The sequence below is a fragment of the Cyanistes caeruleus genome, chromosome 5 (assembly GCF_971803275.1).
Source record: "Cyanistes caeruleus chromosome 5, bCyaCae1.hap1.1, whole genome shotgun sequence".
NCBI classification, from domain to species: domain Eukaryota; kingdom Metazoa; phylum Chordata; class Aves; order Passeriformes; family Paridae; genus Cyanistes; species Cyanistes caeruleus.
Window position 1 is genome coordinate 79,789,242 of NC_141705.1, and position 22,334 is coordinate 79,811,575.

General features: G+C 37.7%; 1 long non-coding RNA gene across 6 annotated transcripts in view; it reads right to left on the reverse strand.

Moving 5' to 3' along the window:
- Positions 1–22,334, reverse strand: part of LOC111922359 (uncharacterized) — a 38,508-nt gene that overhangs the window by 13,429 nt on the left and 2,745 nt on the right. The window contains exons 3-9 of one of the 6 annotated variants that reach the window (XR_015286597.1): positions 20,978–21,080; positions 18,411–18,523; positions 17,978–18,049; positions 15,061–15,165; positions 11,584–11,667; positions 11,240–11,379; positions 2,003–2,113 (exon numbers count right to left, since the gene is read on the reverse strand). This is a non-coding gene — a long non-coding RNA (uncharacterized LOC111922359). Of the gene's footprint in view, positions 1–2,002; positions 2,114–2,886; positions 6,072–9,841; positions 11,380–11,583; positions 11,668–15,060; positions 15,166–17,977; positions 18,050–18,410; positions 18,527–20,977; positions 21,081–22,334 lie in introns of those variants that run through there. The other 5 variants (XR_015286600.1, XR_015286599.1, XR_015286598.1 and 2 more) reach the window with 5 other exon arrangements.

Below are 22,334 nucleotides of genomic sequence, written 5' to 3' on the forward strand. Positions count from 1 at the left end.
GTGCATGACTACATTTCAGGAATCTCTTTTGAAAGTCACTTTTTGGCTACAACATCTTGTAGTGCCCTCAGTCCCACATAATATTAATTATTTAAATAGCATTTCAACAAACTGCTTTACCTGCCACTAAAACACAGGTCCATGCAAAATGAGCTTCTCAACTGCTCATCCTGGCCTTTCAGATGTAAAACATGAGACAAACGGAGAATATAAAAACAATCCCAGCATAACATGAAAGAACAGATTTCTTAAAACATTTTTGTACTGATAAAATGCATGCCTTTCTGTAAAGTGACACAACAACATCCACAGAAAAAAAATTAAACAGTTGCTCATGTTAATTAAATGAGAGTGACATAAAACCAAACAGGTTTGGTTTTTTCCAACTCACCCATAGGTCTTTCATAGCATCTAAGAAATTATTCAGGGAAATAGAAGATATTTTAAATGTCTGTTATTACAGTTGAAAAAGCAATAATCTTTACTAGATCATTTTCAAGACAGCAATAGAGCTGCATTAGGGATATATCAAAATACAATATTGGTATAGTGTCAGTGATTTTAATTTTATAACGAGCATTTTTTGCATTTGCATCATTAGCATCATTTGCAACTGTTAACGCTGCTTGTTCACTAATGAACACAAAATTGGCTATTTGCTTCCAGCTAACTACCCAGATAATGTGATGAACATGGATCATCATTGGATGTGAAAGTTATTTAAAAATATTTTGATAATTTCTGCTCATCCACAAAAAACAGATTAACAACTTGAGAATATATTTCATTTTATCAGGTTCAGAAATAATGGATATACCTATATCCTTATCAAATCATTCTCTGTAAATGATGGAATTAAAAGGATTTGAAAATTTTTCCAAACCATAAGTAGCTTCTTCTGTAATTTTGAGAATATCTTGATATGCAGTTGAGTGGTGATTTTTGGAATTATATCAGAGTAAGCAAGATAAAATTAGAACAGAATAAGTAAGATAAGATTAGAAAGATATTTTTAGGCTGAATATGACTTAGACTTTTTATCTATTATTGAAAAAAAATGAAAATAATAATGTATGTGCTTAGGTTCATGACACAACACATTAACTGGACAATAAACCTCAGTAAGGAATCAAAGAAAAGTTATCAATATGAACATTTAGATCTAAAAATTTAACAAATTGGAAAGCAGAAATACAGATTCCATTAAGTGGCAAATACTGTTTTGTTACTAACCGATTTCATATCCTGATTTCAGGAAATGGAATTATTCCATTCCAAACCTGGCCTCTTGTGCTGGAATAAACACTGATTTATCAGAAAACCTTAACTTTTAATGAGCACTGAACACTGACAAGAGATTTTTTATTTTTTTTTATGAGTAACACTGAAAATAAACTCAGGTGAGTGTGTGCATACTTACATAAGGAAATATTTAGATGTCCTTTTCTTAAAGCCAAATTGTTGCGATTGATCAGCATTGTGAATTAATTTATTGATTCCTATCTCAGATGCAACATCTTTAGAAATATTTACGGGAGATGAATAAATTTTGAAATCAAACATAGTTTTCCATGACCTTCATTAAGGTGAGAATTAATTTCAGTAATTCATTAAATAATAGATTCACTGATAATTTTAAAACAGCTTGAGAATATGTCTGCCTGAAAGTTGCCATGCTGGTATAATATATAACTTTTTTAACATTAATCTATGCGTTGTTGTCTTTTGAGTTTTAGAGAAAAAGGTGAATTCATTAATATATGTCAGACAACTGGTCCTCCTCATAACCCATTGTGCTCTTGGCAAAGGCTGATATCAGCGGAACAGAACTGTAACATGCAGAGAATTAGACACAGCAGGAACCAGCACAAACCATGGCTCAGTCACTCTCCAGCAACAGTTCCAGTACACTTTTTATAGTTTAGGTACCCCACAATATAATTTCTTGTCTGTCAAGTCCTTATTGAAGAGAATAGGAAGGAAGAATAGGCTGCTCGCTTACCCAAGTGATGGATTATCCAGTGCTGTCTACAATACCCGCTACACCTTTCCTTCTATCTATCTTGAAGGGCTATAAATGTCCCTGTTAAATCTTGTGATCCACTGTTAGGGCCTGGAGAGGGCATAAAGAAGGAAGGATGATGATTTCCTTGATGGAAGCTCATCATCTACTTCCAAGCAAACTGTGATGTTATAGTGAAGAAATTTCTTCTTGCTTCCATGACCTCATAGGCAATTAGCTTTTACTCTTTAAAATTACAGCATGCTCCTTATTTCAGTTTACATAACTTCAAGTGTTAATTACCGGTTATAAAATTGCCCTTTTGAAAATTGCACATATCTATTTCACACTATAAACTTCTGCAACTCTGATTTAAACAGATGGATGCTGAGTTACTGAACGTTCTATTTACTTTTAGATGTTGTAGCTTTATTTCTGAAAATTTCAGTCTTGTGTTTTAAGGACCAAATATTTGTATCTGTGACTGTATCAGCATCAATGGCATAAGAGCAGCAGGTTAGCATTTAGCTAGCAGAGAGATATTTTCTCAAGTCCTGCCATAGCAAAGTCTGGAAAACACAAATACACTGCTGCTCTGAATTGTCTCTGATAGCGTTCTGGAACTCCAGAACATTATCTGAGCACCATCAGAGTGCTGCGAAGCTCTTTTAAGCCCTGTCTGCACACAAATATTTTCAACTGGCTGCTACCATAGAAGGCAGAACACTGGGTTCCACCATGTGATCTAAGTTGTTAGGGCTATTTGCATGTCATTGTGCATGGATTTTCAAATGGACAGGGGTGGCAGGAACTTCCTCTCTGAAAGTCAGCAAATAAAGACTAATTTACAGCAGACAGGAGCTGGTTCTTAACATACTTAGCTGCTTCTTCACCTGGTTTATTCATCAAAGACTCAATAATCTTATCTGCTGAAAATGAAAATGCACATCCAAGCATAACAGAACAACTTGAACATTGTTATTACAGCTGAGATGCCAGATTCAGCAAGATCCACATTCAGAGTAAGATGTTTGTTAATGAAATACCTGGGCATATGGCTAATTTATGCTTCTCAAGTAACTCCTGTAGCCCAGCTACTGTGACTGTCATAAAATATATAGTTGTGAAATTTTCCTGGCTAGATTAAAATCATGAGCTCATAGCACATCAAAGACAGCTTTATACTTCCTCTGTGGATCTGCACAGCAAAGATAGAAAATGTAACTTCAGTAACTCTTATTTCATTACATAAAGGATAAAGAAAAACAAGTGGAACTGTTATAAGGGTATCAATCCCACTTGACTTAGAGAACTGTGATGATAAGTCAGATTCAGTGCTAAGCACACCAGAACTTGGTAGGAATCAGTTTGGCTCACTGGCCTCCCAATGGGCAGATTAATCTGTGTGAACTCTCCTGTTGAATAGACACTGCCCAACCCTCTTTAAAATATTATTTTCCATAGCACAAGATACCCAAGCAATTTTTATAATTAAAAGTATTTTAATAATCTGTTCCTAAACTAGAAGGACCTATAGTCATAATGTCAACTTTAATCTTATTTTTGTAGCAGACATCTTCTTAAAAAAGTTTCTACCTACACTTACACAACAATAACTTTCTTTCTCTTAAAGAGGTAGAGAAATGATATTGATCACAAAAATGACTAAATGAGTTTTTGTTACAGGTCTTGAGTTTATATCTGAAATCTAACTCAGCAGACAGATACATGCCAGTAATGACCATGAGCAATCAATCTACAGAACATTGCAGAAGATGAATACTTGCAGTGAGTGAAGAAAGCCAAGTAAACCTTAACTCAGGCACACAGGGTCATTGGTGAAATGGGACTATCTCACTGTAGCAGCCTTCAGAATATTTACTCTGGGTGCTCCCCCAGTCTAGCTGTGTTTGTGCCATTATTTCTACCTTGGCATTCTCTTGCAAGGGTGCCTTTCAGCTGCTCTCCACAGCTGATGAGAGTTACTAAAGTGTGTCTATGATCTGTCCTGGAGGTAATGGCTCATCAGACACAGGCAGCCCAGGAGAAAAACACAGCCAGATGAGGTGGCCTCTGTAGGCTTGGGCAGAGCTGGAACGTGGCTATGAGCACATGACTCTAACAGGCTGCTGGCTATTTTCAGGTGCCACTCTGTAACACCTTTGCCCTTTCTCTCACTGGAGAAAAAGGGTTCACTGCAGAGGGTGAAAATAAATGAAAATTTGCATGTTCTGATACAAAAGTCTTCAAATTCTCTCAGCAGTGCTTGTATATTTTATGTTATGATGACAGAAAATTTGTATCTTAGAGTTCAGAAGGCATGGGAGCCTGAGGCAGAGGCAATTCATTCCATCAGTGGCACTAATAAAATCTGTGGACATCAGGAAGAGTTGTAAAAGACCTTGCTGAAACTCTGAGGGGCATTAACACTTGTTAAAGGTAGAAATTTGAACTCTGTGACAATGGGACAGTAAAATACATTCTATCCAGTCAATCCATCTGTATGCTGGTGTCTGCCAAAGCACAGCTTCCTTCTTCCAAAAAAAGAAGAAAGGAAAAAGTTCCTAGATTTTCAAGGCTGTGGCTTCAAATGGAAGAGTGTGTTTTAGAATGTGGTCATTTTGGGATAAACTGCCCAGAATTATAGATTTTGGGAACAACCTGCCTGCCCAGTGACATTGATATTCCTGTCAGCTTCTCTGCCAACAGCAGCAGTACCTCTGACAAGAATGCCAATGAAGCAGCAGGGCCTCCTTCATTATGTGTTTTGGTGGTGTGGAAACAGAACTCTACCTGCTCTCAGTCAATAGGAACATCTGAAATGGCAACTTTAAGCAGATCAAGACCAAAATAGAAATAAGCAAAAATCTAAATTTGCTGTCAAACAGCAATCCTGCTCCTTCCACTGGCTTTATTTTTCACATCAACGAGATCTGTGGAAACAGCAAGAGCAAATTTTCATATTATCCTGTCATAGGGCTGGGTAGAGTCGCAAGTTTCCGAGTCATGTTCTTGTCCCTGTGCTGAACAGAACAGAGTTTATTCATCTCAACAGGAAGTCACATTGAGAATCAAAATAAAATAATGTAGTAAGCTGTAACTACTGAAATTTGAGGTCTCTGCATAGATGTTTCTGTAACATGTCATATTTACAGGGTAAACAAACAGTTTGCTTTTTTTGAATCATATTTTGCTTGGCTTTTGTTCTTAATTAGTATAAGTGATTGATAAAGATAACATTCACAAAGCCTGTAAGGCAAAGATTTCAGGAGACACTCCTGTAATTATTACACACTCAGATATTACAGAGTACATCCCACACACCCCTGCACAGTAAATTGGGAAATTTAATCTGCCACTTCTCTGGAGCAGTGGAGCACTGCTCTCTGAATGAGTATTGGAATGAGGAGAATATTACCACTAAGTATCACCATGCAAACACCTATTTCACTTCTGAGCCTTTGCAACTTACCCAAACTACATAGATTTTCCACCAGATCACCCTGAGGTATATGGCTGACCTCAGAAATGTCTCCTCAAAGAATTTAAAATTCTGCTTCCAGAATGCTGTAATGTTGAATAGCTTCAATTTAAATAACGTTACCATAGCATTTTCATCCTGTCTTTCCAGGTAATGGAATGGATGAAGATTCATAGAGCACTGACACTTCTCCCAGGGTATGGAGACAAGGTTTTGCCGTTGGGTCAGCACAAAATCCGCACAAAGATCTGGAGCAGAGGGAAAAACTCCTCGGTCACAGCCCACCTAATCCTGCCAGGACGTGTACCCTCATTTCCACCAGGGCTTCAGCTGCAGCTTCAGGAAACATTAAATAAATTAGTTTCAAAAACATACCATTAAAGGTTAAAAGAATCTAAAATGTAGGATTTACAAGCGTGTTATTTATGTTGTGGTACTTTTACTTATTGCAACAATAATACTGCTCCCAGAGACAGATGGGAGCATCCCAAATGCAGATGGATGGCCTTTAAAAGGAATCCTGATGTCCTATTTGCAGCAGGTAGAATTTAATTGTAAAATGGTGCATTTTTTCATGTTTCCTCAAGCCTAAAAAGCCAATCAAAGAAAAAATTAAATTAAAATAATTAATAATACATTAATTAAATAAAAATAGTTAATACAATAAAGATGATAATAAATTAATAATTAAAGAAATATTTACAGATGGATAAACACTATAACCACCGGCTTTTGTAAGTTGCACAGATATGAATCTCTGAAATTTGTTAAGAGGCTGAAACTGATGCAAGCACTTCAAGTTGGTATGATCAGGAAAAAATGTTATTAATTTAATAAATTATAATTTAATAAAAAAATTGTTCTTTTATAGAATTATCATGCCACATAAGAATAAACATAAAAGTTATATGGCTATCATTATATAGGAGTCTCTTCTCCTACTGAGCTAACTTAAAAGCCACATAGATGTTGGGGACATTGTTTAGTGGTGGGCTTGGCAGTGCAGGGTCAACACACTTGATAATCTTAAACTGATAATCTTAAAGCTCTTTTCAAATGTAAATTATTCTATGGTCTGGTACGTGGCTGAAATATTAACTTACTCATCACTGGAAATACCCTCTAAAGAGTGTTACTGATCTAATAGATCACCCTTCCCTTTCCTATGAAACTCTTTATTCAAGTGTTCATTGTGTTCTTGTACCACAGTTATGTCACTGTGGATATATAACCTATATGCAATGTATGTTTATACACCATATTTCAGAGATCAGTTGAGGATTTGGCATGAAATAGACATACATAAACGCTATAATTTCAAATAGAGAAGTTATTCATTAACTACTTGAAGGGAAAAAAAGAAAATATACTGTTGGAACAAATTTATCATATGTACATTTTAGGTAGGTTTTACACCTGTTTTTGGGTCCTTTGTCTTTATTCCAAGGAAAAGAAATCCAATATACAATTTCAGTTTTATTACCTTTGTACTATTCCCATCAAATAAATCTAGTTGTGTGAAGGTCTTTCTCTGTTTTTTATAAGATCGTTCTTGAAATGAAACTTTCTTTTCATTTCAGTGTAACATATCCTGTTTTAATAAAGAAGTTTGCTTCCTATTGAGAGCATTTTGACAAAATAATATGGTTCCTTTTGTTTGCCATTTAATTTACCAGTGGATCAATAGAGTTAGACGTAACTACTTCTCGTATTAAAACTCACAAATTCCAGGGGAACTGGAGGTTAAATTGTAAACAAAATATTTCATTGGCATTGATCTGAAAAGCAGACTGACAGTATTACTAAAAAAAATCATCAGCTTACAATTATAAATCTCCCCAAACTGACAAGAGATGGATTTGATTATTTTGCCTCCAAAGGGTCATTCCTTTAAAGCTGCAAGAGTTTATCAATTTATAAAAGATTAAATGAACCATATTTTCCCTTAGTTCCTGTCACAAGTCTTTTTTGTGATTACCCAGGCTAGATCAGGTTATGAGAGTGACTGATCGTTTTGCTCTCTATTTTAGGCAACCTCAAATTTAGAGGATTTATGACCCATGCTAGATCATTTGTGATATAAAGATTACAGGTAACCTGAACTTACTTAATGTACTGTGATACCCTGCCAAAAGTACAGCCACTCGTAATGCCACAAGTGTAAGAAAAAACTGAAATGAAATGTATGAAAATACCTGAATGTCATCCTCCCTTTGGGAACTATCCACCAAAGTTACAGTGATAGCTTATTTCTTTAAATAAAAAAGATTTTGAGTCTGTAGGTGACAGAAGTATGGCCTTCTTTACCTGATTCCCCCCCCCCCCCCCGACACATACCTCTTTTCTCTTGCTCCAAGAAAAACCTGGGTAGGCCAGGTCTTTATATAACCTTGATTGTTCTATTTTAATCACTAATTGTGTACATTTTAATTGTCAGAGAAAATGGAACATCAACAAATTCCAAAACAAGCAGCACACCTTATAAACCTCCAAATGGAAAAAGAGAATCCTTGTCTGGAAAGCACCTTTCAGATGTTCATTGTCTGGATTCCCACATTACCAAACAATACAAGTGTGATTATATCTTGACTGCTGGTATCCTTATCAATGGATCATGCTGACAGCCAGCCCCAGGAGATGAGTCCCTCTGCTGCACTGATGTCTGAGCTCCCAGGAATGACAGAATCCTCTACCTGGTGCCAAGAACCCAGGAGGCACAAATTTCTCTCTGGAACCAATGTTCTAGCTTGCAGCTTTGACAGCCAGAACAAAGGCAAGAATCTGTGGTAAGCCAGGAGACAGTAAGAATGGTGGGATGGCAGCTAAACCCCAGTTCCTTGTGCAGGTGTGCACAGCCTTCAGACTGCTGCTCACTTCATTGATGAATTCCTGCAGTGGTTTCCTTGGAAGCCATGGGACTAGGGAATGTGTGGTCATTTTTTTGGTAGTGCTATGTGGGTAAGCATGAGTAGGAATCAAGCCTGAATAAGTAAGAGAAAGTTAATGAAACAAAATACAAATGCTGCTTTTTAAATTACTTTGATCTGTTCCTGCACATGAAAAGTTAGTCTGACTCTGACTCATGTAGTTTAACTACATCTTAAAAAACAGAGCAGACAAAAACATTTTTAAAAGGGTGACACTTTCATAACAACTGTAAAATCGTAAAGGTGTTTGTTTCTTAACCTTTTACCAATCTGCATTACTGTGTTCTTTTCACTGAGATGGTGTGTACAGTGTTAATGAATTCATTCTTTTGGGCAGGTTACTGCATCACTTAGAATAAGGTACTGCACAACTTCCCTGTGTGTCTGTTAAGGCCATAAAAGAACAAGCATAACCATGGTGCCATAGGTTCAGTGATAAGCAAGAAGACGCAACAGAAAATATTTATTATTATTAAAATCATTATTATTATTGGAAAAATAAAAAAGAGCAATGGTAGGTTGAAAGTGAACACCTATAAACTTTGTTTAAAGTACTAGTGGCCTTTTAAATTTATTTTCATGAACTGAGATTATTGTTAGCAACTCTCCTGATTTGGACAAGGCTTGAAATCTTTTTAAAAAGAAATCTTTTTGAAAAGACTAGGACAACTCATAGCCATTATTACTATGAACACCATCTTGCAAATGAAAATTACAAATTATTTCTCTCACCTACTTCCTAGTAAAAGAAAGTACTTCTGCTATGCAGACAGCTATCAACAGGTGCTCTTAAAATCTTGCTAGAGCACTTCAAAGCAACCTCAGTGACTTACTCTGTTTTATTTCTTCTTTACAAGGAGAAACAAAAAATCAGAAGAGATCCCTTCAGAAATATTTGCTTTTCTCAAACTGTTCACCACTGACAATCTAGTCTTGAAACTTACATTAAAGCAACACCCCTCCTCTAAAAAACTCCACTTCCACTGTTCAAACTGTCCTTTACTTAAATTGAAATACAGGATGTTATGTTACAAAATGCAGTTCCAGTTACACTGTTGCTTTACTTTCATGCACTAGATGATTTACAGGAATTCAGTCTAACAAAAGAAAGCTCAGTTAAAAGGATAACTTTACCAGCAGTTTAGTCTGCCTCTTATTTTAAGCTTTATATTGCCCCTTTTTTGAATCAGATTGCTTCCAGCCATTTTAAGCATTTTTGTGTCAATATTTCCTAGTTCCCTGTATTCTAAAAAGCTACAGGTGCAGCTGGTGCTTGATAGCATTATGTTATCAGCTCATCAATTTTTTATAATTATTTCCACTGGTCTGCTCCCATCAGTCCACATCTAACTGTCTGCCTGAGGCCACCACTCACAATGTTGTTGTTATTTTAAAGCACAGGTCAGCAAGACTTTGCTCCTTCTTGGCAAATTTTTTTTTTTTTCAATTGCATTTCAGTTTTTTTGCTTAGTCATCTGTGAACAAGACTTTATTAAGAGTAATTATGAATAATAAGTAACAACTTACAATATTGCAATACTTGCTAATGATTCAGCCTCACATTTACAAACCTGCCTCAGTGCAATAGGTAAAAGTCAGAAACATGCAGCTACTCGAAAAAATCCATACTTTTTTACTGCAAATTAGTCCATACAGGTCTTGTTAAGAGGATCAAGCTTCAGTGGAAAAGCAGAAATCATGAAAAACAGAGCAGTGAAGGCATAGGCTGAAAGAAAGGGAGGCTCAGGCTTGGCATTGGTAAATGGCAAATAAAAAATGGGCATCACTCTGGAAATTGTTACTCTTGGAAGAAAGAGCAGCAAAGCAGCTTAGCCTTTGTTCAGAGATGAACAGGAAAGCACAAGTGCTTTGCTCACTTTTAAATACCTCAGATGCCATTTTAATTTCTTCTGCACAGATTTCTATAGATCTGCACAAAAATACTGCAGATGGTATCATTACTCTTCACATTCCATTACACAAGCAAATTTTGACTTCTGATCTCCAGTCTAGAAGTTAGTCATTTTTGCTTTTGAAAAAGTGTGTGAACAGGAATCCACTTTCCTATCCACACTTTCCTGGGATGTATAACACCATATGCTAAAATCCAAGAGTTTTTGAACTTCTACACCCGATTCCTGGCACAGGAATTGCAGATATCATCTAAATTTTATTCAACAGTTAAATTAGCCAATATAAATATGATTTGATAATCTCTGGCTCTTGAGCTTCCTAAAAGAGACTCTTGCTTTTGCTCATGTAAATGCATCCACAGCCACAGGAACCAGCGTAAAGGGCACGTGGCTGAACAGCCACCCCTCTTTGTGCCAGCAGCAGCAAGAGAATGCTGCCACTATTTCATGACTCTGTGCCACTGGGAGATTTCCCAATATCAGTGGAGTTGGGATCACCCTAGGAATGGAAATTATTTGCTTTCATTGATTAATTTTGATGCTGGCTGAGAATACCTTGGTGCATTTTCATGCAAAATTACTGTAGCAATATGCTTGAGTTGCATAAATCTGGAAACCATACACATTTTCATTTATAGATAATCACATTTTAATGACAACTATTAAAGGTATGAATATAAGATTGCTAAGTGTGGCATTTTGCAGAGTCATCTTTCTCAAGATGTATTTTCCAGTTAAATTATTTCATTTCTATCAAGCCCTCCGAGCTTGCTGTGACCTCACTTTTAGCCAGTCAGCAAAAGCAATAAACAAAGAAGCTTTGCACAGCAGATTTCTCTTTTCACTTAACTGCTTGCAGAGCCATCACCCAAAGATTGTTTTGGAAACCATTGTCTGACTCACTGAAATGACTTACTTGACTAAGAAAGGAAGTTTTCTCAGGAACAGGAGGGAGGAGCAGCACCACCACACTTGGTTGTGGCTGGGAGGAGATGGAGCTGCTTCTGAGACACATCAATGCCCGTGGTGTTGTCTGCAGACTGACAGACAGCTGACCTTAATGAAAGAATTAAACCCAAAATTTAAAATTACTGGTGGTATGATTGGGATTTTGATTACTATAAGGAGGTTTGTAGACAGCAATACAAACTAATCCTCTCAGAGAAACCATAGATCTGAAAGCATTTTACAGAGCAAGCAGCATCTGTTTCAGTATTTTATAAACAGGGTAATTCTGGCATAAGATAATGCAATACTTACGTTACTCAGTAGGAAAGTTATAGACTTCAAAATAAAAGCTTAAGTCTGTACATCCTGTATCCGTGATGAATTCATGGACTTTCTCTGTTAAAGACATGAATATGATAAAATTTAGAAAAGTTTAATTAATCTGTCCATGGTTGTTTATTTTTTTCTTGAGGTACACACTCAAGGAGATATTTAGAAGGGAATCACGAGTTTTCTCACTGAAACAGGCCAACATTTAGGAATAAAAGGCAGCTGAAAGCAGACTGTATGTCTGGGAAAGAACAGGCAGGTTGTCAGAACAACACTGGGTTTGTATGTGTAGGGATGGGATCCAGGAATGCTCTCCTGGAAGCAGAAGCTGTTGAGAATTTGTGCTTTGCAAAGCTGCTGCGAGAACAGCTCCATCTTTCTACCCCACGTGCCTGAGTCACACCTGCAAGCCAGGACTGGATATATCAACACAGCAGAACACAATCTTATACAGAGACTGTCATTTAAATACTTCTTATCAATGTTAATTATTTCTTAAAAACTCACAAACTCCAATATCTAATGTAACAGCACATCCTCTTCAGTGCTTGACAATTCTTTAAACCAGTTGTTCTTATTGAAAAGACTCTTTCTTTGACTGTAATATCAAATAAATTGTCCTTTTTCACCCATTCCCCAAGCTAATTTGTCACTGTGAGCTCTGCAGATCAGGCTGTATCAATCACATTACACTACAAGGCATCATGCCATGTAGTAAGGCATGAAGTTTGTAGCTAAGAGCAGATGTCATAAACATTCATATTACTAAGATACCTGAGAAGTCAAAAGACCATGTTCTTGTCTGATATGAAGTGGCTTCACTTGATTGGGAGAGGCTGGGAGATTTTCTCTTTGGGGAGAAACTGTAAGATAGGATATGCTGTATCTGCCAGCATGATTCAGTTTGATTGTGTGTCATTTGCTGTATTTGCAAATTGGTCATGTAACAGGAGCACATTCAGCCTGTATTCCTCCACAGGAATTTGACTGCCAGGTGAAAATCACCTCCTGGAAGAGCAGCTGGTGGAAACTGATCTAAGCAAAATGAAATGATGGAGTTTGGAGAAGAAAATGTTTCCAAAGTTTTCCCAAAGCTTACCATTTCTATCTGTTAATCCAGTGCACATGCCTGGGTCCTGTTATGCCCCTCCTAAACTTTGACATTCATGAATCATTAGTCTCCAAAACAAGCCTTTGCCCTTCCATTTTATCAGTTTAATTCTACCTAAGGACAGTTTCCCACAGCAGCCTCTGTATTTGCCATCACATCTCTGTGCTCCAATCAAGAAGTCACAGCACAACCTCCCTCATCACTGCAAGCCCATGTCTGTGTTACTTATTTATCCAAGTTTAAGGCATTCCATACAGCATTGTAATACAATCTAACAACTTACTGAGGAAAAAAAACCAACCCAGAATTCAGTACTCCTGTTTAACAGAGGTGTCTAGAAATGCATGAATAAATTGGACATAACTTTAGCCCTCCACAAGGAGTGAAGCAGATGTCATTTACACTGTCACATAAGTGAAAACACAAAAAAACCCCCAAGCAAATAAGATGACCAAAAATATAACAGAAGATGGTTAAATACTTAAAGTACAGAAGTGTAAATAAATAGATAAGGAACCATCTAAGCTTTTCCCTAGTTTTACTTTAAAGCTAAGTTGATTTCCCAATGGAAAAATGTTCATTACAATGGACTGTAATACTATAAATACACATACAAGTCATACCCTTTGATGTCTTCTATAGATTCATATCTAAATAAACCCATCAAGATTAGGTGTGATGGTTTCATTTCTTTGTGTAAAAGAACCTCTCATGATAATGCCTTATCACAAACCCTACAGAACTTCAGCCCAACACACCCCATAAATTAACACACTTTCAAGCTCCTGGATTCTCTCTCAAAATGATTCTCTGCATTTTTGTAATATGATTAAATTCAGGCTAGTCAAAAGGGTCTAGGAAATGAACAAATACCGCAATGGATAAAGATACCTTACCAAGGCTATTTCTCAAATAAAAATTAAACCCCTGAGAGCTTAGAACTGCAGTTGTTAAGAAAACTTTCCTGTCTGGACATCTTGGAGTCACACCTCTGCACTCCATACTCAGACCAGCTCTCCTCATTGGCTTGACCCCAGGACAGCCCATAGCAGAGTCTCAGACATCGTGACCCTAAAAACAATTTATCCATGGAGCAGTAAGAAAAATAACAGCTTAAGTTTGGTGCCTGAAATGAGGGACCCCAAACCAAGGAATTCCTGGTTTTTATACTCTCAAAATCTGAGTGCTTGACAGCCTGGAGTCCTCATCTCCTGCTGTGTCTCCCCTGGGCACCTGGCACTGATTGCATTCCTCAACACTGTCAAGTCACCGCGGTGTGTCACATTTTCAGAGCAGCTCTAACAAAGTGGTTTGCCATACAGATCTGGAAGCCTTATTTTCCCACTGTGATGAGTTGCTTACACACAGTCCCAGTGACTCTCATAATGTTGGTGCTGAGGCCAGCTGTGGAGGGCTAGCAGTGTTCACCTCCAGCAGGGTTTTTGTGTGTAAGGAAGGCTCAGAAAAGTAAAAAATGGGGCCACAATATATTTACTGAGGAAGAAAGGAAAATATATCTTTTACAAAAGGTACAGTTTGATAGAAATCAAATATCAAATAAATAGTGATGGAACTTTCTGTGCAGAAAAGGAGATGGGAAAGACAACACCACTATGACACTTGGACCATGTGTCAGAACAAATATTCATGAATGTATTCACCTACCTTCTGCTGTATCTCCTCCAAAAACTAATAATTATGTGAATGAATAAGACACATACAGAATGTGCCAAAACAGTCACGAAAAACAGCACCTGAAATTCATCTTCTAAAATTTCACCTTCTGAAAGGCATTAATTTGGTCAAATTCACCTACTAATTCCAGTGTTTTAATAGGGACTTAGCATAAGGATGTTCTTGTGTAATGCTTTAAATAATGAACATTTATAAATAGCTTCTATTTTGTTACTCTGTGGCTTCCAGTGAGGAGCCGAGGATAAGTCAAATTATGAAAGTAATTGCAGATTGTAAAAAAAGAAATAATTAGCTTTGTAATAAAGAAAAAAAATCTGTAGTTAGTGTAGGACATTAAAGCCAATTTTAGCTTCATTAATCGAAGCAGTTATTCAGCATCCATTAATTCAGTACCCAGAATTTACAAGTGGCAACTAATCGATAAAAATAAATGAATATTGATATGGCAGCACTTTTGCAATATTGTATTTATAGTGCCCCTGGAGCAAGTTAGATCCTACATTAAAGGATCAATAAACTGATGCAAAGGCTAACACCTTGCATCCAGAAAGCTTTGGTGACGGGGGTTAAGGGGAAGGAAGCGAAATATTTATTCCTGTGTTTCTGATGAGACTGCAGAACTTTGGTAAGATGGAAACTGGGACATTGATTACCTTTCCAGTAAAGTCCAATGCTGTTTTACAACATGCAGTCAGCATCCATTTATTAGGAGAGGGCTTCCTCTTCCCAAATGTTTCAGTACTCCCCTCTGTTGTTCACTGAAAAGAAAGAGAAAACATCCTCCTTTTAATCAGCAACAACACAGCTCCGTAAACTTTGTGTCTTGCCCAACTCACTGCACTGCTTTCAAAACAAAAGAATTAGAATAAAGTCACATTCTTTTTACTGAATCAATTCAACCAGAAATGAATCAATGAAAATTCCAGGCCAAATAATGTCACACAGAAATTTCAGTACCAGCTGTCAAAAACCTCACAGTCAGCACCTTGATCAAATGCTGGATTTTGTCTGATACATAGAACATAATGTAAGGGTGTAATCACACATTCCAAAACACCTGTAGCACTGCAAAACTGCAGGTAACACACAGGTTCTCTGAATTTAAAGCAAGAGTGTTTGTACTGAGAGACTTGGACTGGTTTTATTTAAGGATATATTGAAAAAATAATTAATTAATTTTACCCTAAAATATATGACCTGATAATGCAACGTCAAAATAAGCATTACTTGATGAAAAGCACATAATTAAAAAAACCCTGCTTCACTTTCTTAGTACTTTTTTCCCCACATTTTTCATTAGATTAAAGTTGGCTTGAAAACAGCCAAATCTGACAATTTACTACTGTAATACATGTATTTTTAATATTGTTTGTGAAAAGAGCAAGAAAACAATACAGAAAAAAAATCTATTTTCTATAAGATTGATATCCTTCTCAAGTTGTTTTTCAAAATGATTGGCAAAACATTCTCCACAGAGTTTAAACCAGATTCTTTAAACCACGGTGTTCTCAAACTTTTCTAGCACAAATATTTCAGCCTTGCCTACCTTACAGCTTGTCTCCACCCAGGTTTTTATTTTCTGTGTTTCTTGCTTCGTCTCAAAACTTTGATTTCCAGGTCAATGTGTTCAGCAGTAAGGGTGACTTATTAAGATAAGATTCTTTAGCATCATGAGCTGTCTCCCAGTCTATGCCATGAGGCCAGGTAAAGATTTTAAAGCTGTCTCACTCCCATTAACGGTTTATTTAAAGTGGAACTTGGGATAAAAAATACTTAAAGAGTTTTGTACTTCTCAGGTTTTACAGTACCTAAATATGACCTACCTAAACATAGTCATTCGGCCTTGGTCAAAACGACTGAGCTAATACAATTGAGCTAATTAATATTAGTGAAGCAAATAGAAATAAGCAAATCAAAAATTTCCTGACACTTCAAGGTATTTTTCCTTGGGTCCATATATCCTCTCTATTGGTGTTAAAATTGGCTCTTCCCTCAAATCACAATTTTTTTGCATTTTCAAAGCAATTGACCTGCCTGAAGATTCCACTGCACAATTACTGCACACACTCAACAGCTTTGATTTTCTGCACCACTGTGCTGGTTTTTAACTGGAATAGAGTTTGCATGACTTCTTATTTATTTAGAATTTTACAGTGAAAGTCAATTTTAGCAAAAACTATTCCTCAATGGCTATTGTTAGGTAACTAACTGTAAGAATAATAAAAATATTTATGAAGATATGAACTTGTCAGGCAGCCTGGTCAGCAAATCTTGCTTATTAGTACTGGCTATGTATTGATTTGCCAGCTCTACAGAGTTTAATTAGGATTTTTAGGTAGCTATAATTACAGATTGAGACCAGTTCTCATGGCTGGATTGATTAGGATTTTTAAAGAACGAGGAATGACACCTCAGACCTCACCCTCCTTATTTTGATGAGCATTGTAATCTGTCTTTACAAAGGTTACTTTTGTTTAAATAAGGACTTTAAATTCATGTGTGGAAATAATGTAATCAAAGGAAAAAGAATACAGTCTTTGCTCAAACTTCCAATATTTTGACAAGGTATAAAAGCTGATTCTGTTTCTAAATGGTGGTACTGAAATTAAGATTGATGAGTAAGTATTAGAAGAAAATAACTTTGAGTTACATGCAATAGCATTTAATTGCATCATTTAAATTCTTAAGCATTTCAATTTTATATTCATTCAGGGTTTTGCATAATTAATTTGCAGATTTCCAGAACGTATTAGGATGAAACTTTTAAATGGATGGATGGTTATTAATGGATGATATAAATATATTATTCATTATTTTTGGTTGTCATGGTAAATTGCTCCGAGTAGCTCCGAATGAATATTAAATTAAACATCATCCCATGAATTCAAAAGCAAAATGCATCCCCAGTAATAATTTGTTGAAATATAGAATACTTCAGGTGTCATTTCAGAATAAATACTCTGTAACGAAACATTAAAAATTGTTAATGTCGCACTTTCCTTTTCTCTACAACATGGCAGGATCACCCAGGCAAAACTGAATTTCAAGTAGTCAACCTTTTCAAAGATGTCAACGCCAGGGAGATCTACTCTAGCCCAGAAATAAATTCTCACAGCTCAGATTACCTAAGCAATACTAAAATCTGCAGCCCAGCTGAACGCTGTCTTAGAGAATAATTGCATTTATACCAAAGGCACCAGAGACCATATATGAGAGCATTGCCTCAAAGAAGCTCCACTGACTCAGGAACAAAGGTAAAAAAGGAAGGAATGAAATGTAGTCTGGGATAAGGCCAGGAGTCTTTCCAGAGCTACTTCCAGATGACACTAATATTCAAAAAACTTCTCGTGAGTTAAAACTCAAACACTCTGTCAATACATCTCTTTTCAGTGTTTCATTTCCAAGCCTGTGTTACTCCTTATCACTCTGCACAAAATAAATGGAGAAATACATTGAATCTCAGAACAATTAAAAAGCAGTTGAAATCGAAATTCTCTTCAAATGTGAAAAGAGCTGGAAAACGTTCGATTTCATTTTTTTGATGGTGTTTAGCGATGAAGTGATGAGTACCAGCAAACAGCAGGACACTCAGCAAGCTGGCTCCTATCTAAGGACTGCTTCCCAAAGAGCTGACGGCACCATCTGCAAGGGAGAACTACAGGTAAGCACCAGTGGGACTACACCGCCAAAACAGCCCAGAAGACAGCCCAGAAAAATCCCAGAGACTGCTGCAAAGCTGCTTTTCCACGTGGTTCATTGTTTATAACTATTTGTAGTGGGTCTGGCTGCGCTGGAGTTGACGCCTTTGGCAGCAGCCTGTCTGGTGCCGCGTTTGGGATTTGTGAGAGAAGCAGTGAGGATAACACAGCAGTGTTTTGGCTGCTGCTGAGCAGAGCTTACACAGCTCCAGAGCTTTTCTCCCTCTCTCGCTCCCGGCTCCCTCAGCGAGTAGGCGGGCACGGCACGGTGAGGAGCTGGGAGGGGACACAGGCGATGCACTGACCTGAACTGACCCAAAGGGCGCTGTGCTCAGAAAGGAGAGCTTGGGGAACGGAGGAGGAAATCCAGATGTTCGTGGTTGTGCCACCCCAAGGAACCCTCGTGTGTGCTGAGGTCCTGCTTTTGGGGTAGGAGGCAAACATCAGCCTGCTGATGGCAAGCGTTGAACAAATCCCTGCTTTTGCTCTATTTTGCAAGGATCACATTGCATAATAACAGTTTTGGGGTTTTTTTAAATCAAGCAGCTCTCTGTTAGGTATCTTGTCTCTGAATGACTATTGAACAAACACTTCGATTATTAGTACTGCTCCCCCGTTTAATTCTAAGCTGAGGATTCTTGAAAAGCCACGATACACATGTAAAATGAAAAAATAAATATTTTGTAATATTTATTAATCATGGATGGACTAAATGGTCATCTCAGAAACAGCAGGGGATTTCTCTGGTTGCCTTGTTCTGCAGAGAGCAGCAGAGATGTGTGGACCATGCTTTTATCCTTAAAAAAATCATCTCCCATTAAATTTTAAGACACTTACATTTAGTTTTTTACTTTCATCCAAGCAGGTCATATTTGCAGCAGATAATGTTGTGATAATAATAATTATGCAAAGGGAAAAAACAGACAAGCATTAAGCCCAAAGTGTTTCCCAGAGTGCAAGAACCCTTTAAAAAACCCTGTTCCTTCTCCTGATTTTTACCTTCACCTAAGTAATCTGACCTACTAATATGAATTTCTTCCATTTGCTTCTTATGGACTAAAACGTGGCAGTAGCTGTTGGGAGGCAGCCTGAAGATCCAGGCCAAGCAGTTCCATAGTAAATCTATGTTTGTTTAAAGGCAGATACACAGCGAGTGGAGATAAAACACAATATTTTGAGAAGATGTGCCTTGAACTGACATTTTTGGGCTTACAACTAAATGGCAGGAGGACAACCATCCACCTAGAAATTATCCCTTCCACTACAGTAAGGCAAAAAAAGGAAGACAAGCACAGAAACTGAGCAACAGTGCAAGAAGCAGACCCATCTTACCTTTAAAAAGTGCTAATGAGAAGGCAAGAGGCTCATGCTGAACAACCAGAAGCCACTTTTAAACCTTTTACATTACACAATCTTTAATGAACAGACAATTACCCTTGCACTGCCGGTTTTATGCCCTCATTTTTCTCCTTTAGAGGATGGACAAATATTTCCACAAGCTGCCACTTTCTGGCTGATGAATCCATCAGACAGTTTGGCATTTACACAATCAAATTAAGCTGTCCTCAGAAATTCTCTGTGTGAAGGATGGCCTGGGTGTTGTGGCTGCAGTGAAAGCCTTTCATTCATGTGTGGCCTGCACTGCTTTAGGAGCCTTCACAGACTTGCACAGCTAAAGCCAGCCTGCTGTTTATTACATTCCTGGTTTCCTTTCACCTCCTTTTGGCACCTTCCCCTTCACTTTCCATGTCCACACTCCTGCTTTTCCACTACCTTTATGAGAAGAAGAGAAGTCACAATGTGTTTCCCAAGCTTTAAGGCTCCTTCTCTATGGGAATAATTGTGATTTATTGTAGGATTTTTGGGTTTTTTAACTGTGAGCCCATTCTCCTGACCAGTATAATCTAAATTTCATTTCACTTCAGGAGATCTGCTTTTTGAATGAAAATTCAAGATATAAACTTTGCTGTACTTTCAGGCTTTTTTGACTAGCTGTATACTGGCCTAACAATGCCAAACTCATCCTTGAAGTGCTTGCTGCTGGCTTCCAGCACCTTGGCGAGTCATGCAGTGATAATTTCTCATTTCCAGTTCCTGATGATTGATTACAGCACATTGATACAAAGCCAGAGCACCCTGAATCCTATCTTACCTTGTCCAAACCTGACTTCCTGATCCATCAGCACCATTTGTAGTGAGGTACCTACTGAGGTGCCAAGCATGGAATTCTGGCCTGCGTGACTGAGGAGGAGGAGATCACACTCATCTTTCCTCTCCTGGTCCCTGGTGGGATGAAAACTCCACCAATGAGCTGCATTAATCAGACAGATGAAATAACAACTTAAAATAGATATTTTGAGCTCATACCTATGAATTAAAAATAGCACAATACTACTAAATATTATCCATTGCACATTTTTTAGAGATCTACAAGTTGCCTTCTCTTGGCCGCAGTCTGGGACAACATCTGGCTGAAAAACAGGTTTCCTAGGGGTGGATTGGCCCTTAATTTTCAGAATAAAATATGTTACTGCCACCCCTGCAAGTGTGTAGTCCACTACAGCAGGCAATGAGAACCCACCTGTCTGTGGTAGCAATCTCCAGTGAAAGCAATCTCTCATCAAGTTCCACACTCTCCCGCCGGATGCTTTAATGAAAACAAAATAAAGCAGCTGGAACATCATCCCTAAATATTTCCCGTTTCTCCAAAGGAAAGAAAACCACGAGAGCCAAATGGACCCCAGAGAGGCAGATCACTCCTCACAAGAAGGCATTCTGCTAAAGGACAGCTGCTCACTTTCCAGAGGAGATGGCACAAGTTTAGCTGCAAGGTCCAACCCAGTGTTTATGAACCAGCAGACACAAAACACACCTTAAGAATCTCTTGTTCTGGTGTAGCTGTGGGCACCAGGTCAGGTGCTGACGAGGGAGTCGTTTAAAGAAGTCATCCTGGCTCCAAATATAGGCAGCAAAATCTATATTTAAAAAGAGTGTAAGAATAAAACATTTGAATTTTTATGTGAAAAGAATGAAATATCATTCTTACATGTGAGATGTTTTGTAGGGAAAAAAAATCATTTTTTACAGTGGATACACACAATCTATTCAGTGCTACCAGGGAAATTGTAAATCTATGGATATCCTGAAACCATGTAACCTCCCAAGTACAATGATAAGGACTGATGAATAAAAAGCAGAAATATATTAGGAAAGTGCTTAGAGAAACATATCTCTTACCTCATGAAGAAAAAGGACAAACAAAATATTGGCTAAGATGACCAGTCCCAGTGTACTCACTCTAAATTTCTTCTGAAAATCAGAATTATGATACGTATATTTTCCCCTCAACAACTGTAAGCTCGTGTGACACCTATAGAACTGGACCACTGAGATTAAACTAAGAATGAAAGCAGAATTACACAGCTTCAGGCAAGGTCTTGATGACCCTATTTTATTTTATTTTTAGGTTTTCTTTCTGTCCTGTCCACGTAATTTCTCTTTTTTTTTTTTTCTCCCTCCTTTTACAAGTACCCTTGCATCCATCATCCCTGGGTGATCTTCTGGGAAGCTTTCAAGTGTGCAAGTGGAGCCAGAGAGCTGCTAAGTCTGTGTTGAGAGCTGAGGCTGATCCAGCTACAGTGAGGAGACAAGTGCCTGCCTGCAGGTGGGCAGAGCTGGCCAAGCTCCATCTCCACACGCAGAAAGCTGAAGGGTGAAGCGAGACCTCCTTTCAGCTAGGATGCTTATCTGGAAAATCGAGTTGGGTGAAAATTGACACAGTGAGAAAGGCTTCACTATTGCTTTTGTGTAAAAAAAAGAAAACAAAAAGGGGAAGACCTGCTGGATTTCTCTGTGAGCACAGATCCCTGACACATTCTCATGGGCTGTGGCAAGAATCAGGTAGACGAGCTTTTGAAAATGCTGGTAGCACTTTCAGCTGCGAATTGCTACAACAGAGTTCCAGTACAGAGGAGCTTCCAGATGTGCCAAAAACCACGGGAGCTCCCTGTCTGCAGTGCCAAATATCTGATGCAGTTTCAGAGATCAAAGAATTTTTTCAAGCCAATTCCACACAGCGAATTTCTATGCTTTCAGTTTACTTGTGAAGTCATGAGACACGAACAAAGCTTGGGCCAAGAACTGCGGTGCACAGACAAAACTCAACAGAATGCAGAAGAAACAAATTGCAAAAGTGCTGTAATTTATATTTTGCTGGCTCTCAGTGTGTT